Genomic DNA, 7,500 nt, shown 5'->3' with positions numbered 1-7,500 from the left:
ACCGTTATACATCTTTTCAACTAACTATAAACTATGTTAGAGCTTCCTGCCCCCTACAGGGAAGAGTCCTACTAGACTCTGGAAAAGTCTCGAAGAGTACATATATCTATGTATGAATACCAGGCAAGCTAATATAGTGGTCTCGCCCTATATTAAGTAAAGCATAGTTTGTAAAGAACCACTGCGTCAATATGAAATATCGACCAGTTCTCCGCACAATACTTGTATTGGACAAAGGTTTTATATCCGCATAGGAGGAAAACCACTGCAACATAGCTTGCATAAAGGAACAATTCTATTAGAATTATCCCAGATAAGGTACATAGAATGAATGCTCAATTATACCAATAAATTGACACAGGTGAAGGAGACGCAAGGTTCTCAAGAACCAGATTATTGACAGGCAATAAATAGACAGGTTAACCACAATTATATACATATATATATATATATATATATATATATATATATATATATATATATATATATATATATATATATATATATATATATATATATATATATATATATATACATAAGAAGAGGATAACCCAAAACTTTAAGCATAAGTATGATAGTAAACAGAGCTTGTTTGTCTGAAAGAAAAAACATTAGATGCCACTTTTAAGATACCGAGGTATCAAAGTCATAAAAGCCTGTATTACAAATCAATGACATTAGCGTTAGAAACGCTCGGCACACATGTCTGCACTTACGCTAGGTTCACCTTCGGAAATGGAACAGTCTGGATGGGCAACACAGTGCCCTCACTTAGTTTGTAGTACAGTATGTAACTACACACTCACCCTGGAATTAATCGTCCCAATTAAGACCACTGTTCCTTGCAGAGTTAAACCGTAGGGTTAACACCGCGACCCACTGCTACCACAGATCTCTTTTAGTTCCTCTACTTGCTTCGCATAGTGGCGAAAGAACACTCTGGAAGACTTCCAGCCAGTGTATGAACGGAGATGTTCAAAATCCATACAATTAAAGAAATTTAAGAATGAGGCAACTTTCCTCGGATCGTGACCTGCGGGTGTATTGTCAGGATCCGCTCTGCGAATAAAATATGTGATTTTCGCTCTGAGTTGATTCAGAGATAGATTTGAGCCTGATGTTTCTCCCCTGAATAGTTGACCACCCTTGAAGTCTGAAGTTCTATGAAGATAGACCTTTAGGCATTCTACTGGACATAGAGATGCATCTTCTTTCAGAGGGCAGATTCTCCAGGGACCCCACCTGTTGGTGGGTAACTCATTCTTGGCGAGAAACGTAGGATCCGGAAACAGGTTCAGTTCTCCCCCATCCAGGAACTGAACACGACATGCCTCTCTCGAGAGGCTACAATCTCACTAACCCTGGCCCCGGACGCGAGTGCAAAATAGGAAAATAACTTTTTGTGTCAAATCCTTTAACGCACACTCTTCATTGCTCAACAGAGAAGCGAAATGACGAACTTGTCTAAAGACCATGAAATGGGCTTTGGAGGTGCTGAAGGTCTGAGCCTAGCACAGGCTTTCGGGACATTATTAAAGATCTCGTTACCTAGGTCGACCTGGAAGGCATATAGAATGGGTCTTGTCAAAGCAGACTTACACGCTGAAATCGTGTTCGCTGCCAACCCTTGACCATGGAGGTGGAGAAGAAAGATAAGCAGAAGTCTGTCAAGATCTCCTGCGGATTCTTCGCCTTGACAAAAGGCCACCCATTTTCTCCAAGATGACTCATATTGCCTTCTAGTAGATTTGCACTTATATTCCTCAAGGAAGTCTATACTGGCTTTCGAAATCCCGAAACGCTTTCTCACTGCTAGGGAGAGAAAATCATGAGCTGCAGGGTCCGGGTTTTCTGTAATGAAGCGCAGGCAGTTGACTTCTGGACTTGCTGGGTCAGAACTGGATCTGGTAGTGGTACAAACTTCAGCTACAGTTCCAATGCCAGGAGGAACCACACGCTGTTCGGCCACTTGTGGGCCACTATTGCCGCTACCCTTTGAAGGATCTCAGTTTGTTGAGGACCCTCAACAGAAGGTTGTGAGGAGGGAACAGATAAATCTTGGACCATCTGTTCCAGTCGAGGGACATCGCGTCCACTGCTTCCGCTAAGGGGTCCTCGTATGGGGCACGTACAGGGGCAACTTCTTGTTGTCTTTCGTCGCAAAGAGGTCTATCTGCAGTTCTGGGACTGATTCAGAATGAAGGAGAATGATCCTGCGTCTAAGGACCATTCCGACTCTATCGGTGTGAACCTGGATAGAGCGTCCGCTGTCACATTGCGGACTCCTTGAAGGTGAACTGCCGACAGGTACCACTTCTTCTTTTCCGCCAATCGGAAGACGGCCAACATCACCTGGTTGAGAGGTGGTGACCTCGATCCTTGTCGATTCAAGTATCTCACAACTACCTCGCTGTCTATCACCACCTTATGTGGATCGAGTGACGCGGGGAGACTTTCTTTAAGGTAAGGAGCACTGCCCTAGCTTCTAGAAAGTTTTATGTGAAAGGTCTTGAATAGCCTGGACCAAGTCCCCTGGACTTTTTTCCGATGAGAGTGACCTCCCCATCCCTCCTTCGAGGCGTCTCAGTGAATCGTCACCGACGGGGGAGGTGGCTGAAGAAGAACCGACTTCTTTAGATGTCTGGCTTGGGACCAAGGCCTGAGAAGAGTACTTAGCCGAAGCGGCTGGTCTTCTCAGATCTCTTCACGCGTTTGATGCATAACTTCTCCAAACTCCGATTGCATCCTTTAGCTGTGCTCTTAGCACTGGGTCTGTCACCGAAGCAAACTGGAGAGAGCGCAGTACTCTCTCCTGCTCGTGTCTTGATATCCTTTCGGAGTCTTGAAGTCTCTTGACAGAACCCGCTATCTCCTTCCTTTTCTTCGCCGTGGTGGAGAAACGGTGTGACAAAAGGTCCCAGTGGATTCCCAGCCACTGGAACTTTTGAGATGGAGAAAGTCGAGACTTTTTCTGTTGATCTTGAAGCCTAGGTACTCTAGGAACTGGATCACTTGACTGGAAGCTTGGAAGCATTCTGTCTCGGATGCTGCCCACACCAACCAGTCGTCCAGGTAGGCTACTACCTGAATTCCCTTTAGGCGTAATTGTTTGAGAGCTACGCTCGCAAGCTTCGTAAAAATCCTTGGGGCTATGTTTAGCCCGAATGGCATGGCTCCGAAGGCGTATAGTCTTCGTTGTAGCCTGAACCCTAGGTAGGGGGAGAGTCGATGGCTAATTGGAATGTGCCAATAGGCGTCTGACAAGTCTATAGAGACGGAATATGCCCTCTTGGGCAGTAAGGTCCTTATGTGTTGCAGTGTTAGCATTTTGAATTTGCAATTCACTATGAACTTGTTGAGTGGCGACAAGTCCAGAATGACTCTGAGCTTTTCCGAGTCTTTCTTGGGAACACAAAACAGCCTCCCTTAGAAATTGATGGGCTTCACCCTTCGGATCACCTTTTTTCTCCAACAGTTCTTGAACGTACTCCTCCATAACGGGGGTGGAGTGTTGGAAAAACTGAAGGCACGGGGGTGGAGTGCTGTACCAGCTCCCGCCCAGTCCATTCTTGAGTAGGCTGTGGGCCCAGGGATCGAAGGTCCACCGATCCCGAAATTTCAGAAGTCTCCCTCCTACCGGTATCACCTCACTTGGACTGCCGTCCTGAGGTCTTGCCTTCCTGACCACGACCACCCCTGAATCCCCTTCCCCTTGAGGGGCGTCTAGACGAGCCTCTGGCTGCTCCTCTAGGCTTTGCTCGAAAGGAAGTAGACTGCCCTTCGAACGCTGGGGTGAATGCCGTGGACTGTGTCGACACGGCCTGGGGTACCCACTGAAAGGTGGTCGGGGTTTGTGCCACGATCTGGGGCACTGGGGGCAATGGCAATTGCAGTTGCTGTTGCTGTCTAAGAGGCTTGGCTGGCCGAGACGGTAGCCTAGTCCTCATAGTCTTCCTCTTTGGTTGAGGACCCTCATCCGGGGAAGACTTTCTTTTGATAGCCAGGCCCCACTTCTGGAGTAGGTTTCTATTCTCCAAGGCGGCCTTATCAACCACTTCTTTGACCAAGTCGGTAGGGAAAAGGTCTTTTCCCCAAATGTTGGAGGAGATTAGTTTCTTTGGCTCGTGCCTCACCGTAGCCGAGGTAAACACGAACTCCCTACAAGCTCTCCTTGCCTTGACGAAGCCATAAAGGTCCTTCGTCACTGTGGCCAGATGAGGCTTGGCCACTACCATGAACATTTCATGGACCTTGGGGTCACTTGCCATCGTCTCGAGAGTAGTCTGAAGAGACATTGAGGCAGTCAGTCTTTCTTTTGTATCGAACTCACTTCGCAAAAGAAAGTCAGACAGCTTAGGGAGGTCCTTGCCGAACTGACGTACGGCAATATCAGCCTCCAACTTTCCCACTGAGAACGTAAGATGGACGTCCTTCCAGTCTTTGTGGTCCATAGGCAGGGCCAGCGACAAGGGTTTACACTCCTCTAGGGAGGGGCAAGACTTGCCGGCCTCGATTGCTTTTAGTACAGCCAGAAACCCTTTCTGTAAAAAGGGGAAGGCTCTAGTAGGCGAGGACACAAAGGAAGGGAGCTTCCTATTCAATGCGGCTACCTTTGAGTTAGAGAAGCCCCTCTCTTTCATCGAGGATGAAAGTAGAGCTTGAGCCTTAGCATGGTCCATCACTATGACCTCCTTCGGCTCTGTCTCCTCCTTTGAAGCTGGTTCCTTCCTCAGCCGGACATAACAGTCCGGATATGATGCCTTGCTGGGCCAGAATTCCACCTCCTCCAGGGGAACTGAGCCCAGCTTATCCGAGATGACGATCTTTCCAGTCGTCATCGGCATGTGCTCAGCATACCTCCATGGGTTAGCATCTGAGCACAAGGGAAGGTCTTTCACATTGAGCTTTTTCTGGGGCCCATGTGATTCTGCAAGGCACTGCATTCGCAGTTCCATTGCAGCCGCCTTCTCCTGATTCTCCTTCTGCATTTGTTGGATCATTCCCACAATAGAAGAGAGGGCCTGTCCCAGCTCTACTGGGAGACCGGCCGATGTAGAGGGGCTTGAACTTCATCCTGGGCTTCTGCCAAGAGGTCTTCCTCCTGACACCCGTCCACATCAGACATCCTGTCATCTAGCTGGATGTCTTGCATCGCGACCGCGACTTCAGCATCCACCTGGATCTGAGCTTGGGGGATCTCCTCTTGAGGCTGGGGAATCACTGCATCAGCTGATGCCTTAGGGAAAGGATACGCCCTCATCTTCTCACTTGGAAGATAAGGGCCAGAAGTGTTCTTTTGGAAGCCCCTTACCCAGGTACGAAGCTTCTTCCTAGCTATTTAAATGTCTCAGTAATCAGGTTAGTGCACACAGTACATACCTGAGGGTCCCAATACCGGAGATCATCCTTGGAGACAGCGTATGCTGCGTGTCTCCTACAAAACTCATGTCCGCAGAGGTTCTTGCTGCTGACATTGCAGAAAGCACTTCCCCACTTCGGAGTGTCCTTCTGTAATGAGAAGAAATTTCCATGAGTATCAAGTGAACTATGTATCACTGGATATGCATAGTATAGCATAACAATTCAGAAAGGAAAGACACACACTTGTGTTTCCCTCACAACCCATTGTTGCAGCCTTCCAGATAATAAAATCAAAATGGTTTATCTCTTCTAGAGTAACCAATGCAAGGTTTCCAGAGGAAACAGGTGGAGCTCACACCTAAGCAATGATTTTAAAATCCTGGATAATAGACAGGGAAGAACTCAGCTTCCTATCTGTAGGGCAACAGCAAAGGGATGTGCAAGAAAAAACAATAGTGTTAGAAGACACAGTGCTGTACCAAAACCCTTACCATAGTTTTCTTCTTACTGTATATGTTATACTGAAGAATACTAGTACAGTATAGGGGGATGTGTGCCGGCCTGCCTTTGCCGGCCGGCACACACCACAACTAGCTTTAAAGTATACTACTTAACAGCTATAGGGCGGCAGCACTCTGGTTCAAATGCCTGTGCCGGTCGGCAGCAACTGCCGGCCGGTAACAGCCAGTGTTGGCCGGCAATGGCTGCCGGACAGCAACTACACAAGGTAGTACCCAGCTGCCGGCCACACTCTTGGTGACTGGCAGACAAGGGCTGACATAAGCCGGCCGGCAAAGGTACAAGACCGATGCCAGCTGGCAGCAAAAGAACCAGAGGACTACACCTGCCCGGCTGCCGGCCTCATAGGCCGGCAGCCAGGACAGGTACAGCACTAGAAGAAAAATAGAATGGATGCCGGGATAAGAGTGTACACAACCTCCAAGCCCGGCAACCGAAAGAGTGCATATAAGGAAGGGGAGAAACTAATTCAGGCTTCCTTGACCAATGCCGTCCGGCTCTGCCGGCAGGCATGGATGAGGGACCAAGAGAGGTCCGGGCAGCACTCGAAAACATAAGACCCTTGCCGGCCAGCAGCTCTGCCGGCCGGCAAGGGGCTGAGTCAATTCCACATCCTAACCTATACTAGGTCCAGAAGTAGAACGACGTACAGTACAGTAAGACCCCTGCCGGCCAGCTCTGCCGGCCGGCAAGGGGCTGAGTCAATTCCACATCCTAACCTATACTAGGTCCAGATGTAGAACGATGTACAGTACAGTAATGGCTCGGCCATTACGAAGAAAGAGGGGGAAGGGACAAGAGGGTCCTGCCAACCTTGCTTTAGTGACAGATCACCCGCAGCCAAGAAACTTATCTTAGCCTAAGGGAGATCTAAGGGTAAAGGCCAGCAATACTTGCCAGCTTCCAGAGCACCAAAGCAAGGAAGGCGTTGCTACTCCCAAGGGAAGAACTTATCCTCCCCCGAGAACAGCAACAAGGACTAGTCTGGTAGATCACAAAAGAAGGAATCATATCCACAGAAACCTTCGGTAGTGACCTAAGGGAGCTAAGCTCCCTTTGTATGTGTTAGGTCAGCGAGGGGGACTCAGCCCCAAGCCAGACAACACAGACTCAGACTAAAAACTCTGTTGTTCTGTCCCTCTTGAACCATAACTACAGGAACAGGAAGGTACAGTAACACCCTAGTATAGTTTTATCGAAAATAAATTCGGAAAAAACCACTTAGGGATAAGCCCAAGGCTTAAACAGAGGGAAAGGGATTGCATACCTTCTCCGAAGAAAAGAAAGCAACCGGGGAGTATGATAAAGTATACTAAGGCTCCATAAGCAACTAGCCTAAGCACCAAGAGAATCGATTACCTAATTCACCGAAACTCACTCGTATACTATCTTGGAAATATTCCACACAGTCTAAAATGTACAAAATATAGCCTAAAGCTTCAATAAAATTTTAATTACACTCGGAAAAACCATAATCATGCATGAAGTACTAGGACCAAACGACTAGGCTACATGGCCTAGCGTAGGCCAGAATGGCGAATACTTCGCCAAATAATACTAAGCACGAAAGGAAATCCTATGTAATGCTAAATAGCTAAAATTTATTAAAGCAAAACAACC

Source organism: Palaemon carinicauda, chromosome 39, assembly GCF_036898095.1.
Source record: "Palaemon carinicauda isolate YSFRI2023 chromosome 39, ASM3689809v2, whole genome shotgun sequence".
Lineage (NCBI taxonomy): Eukaryota > Metazoa > Arthropoda > Malacostraca > Decapoda > Palaemonidae > Palaemon > Palaemon carinicauda.
The sequence above is the reverse complement of the archived record's forward strand: the minus strand, read 5'-3'. Positions refer to the sequence as shown.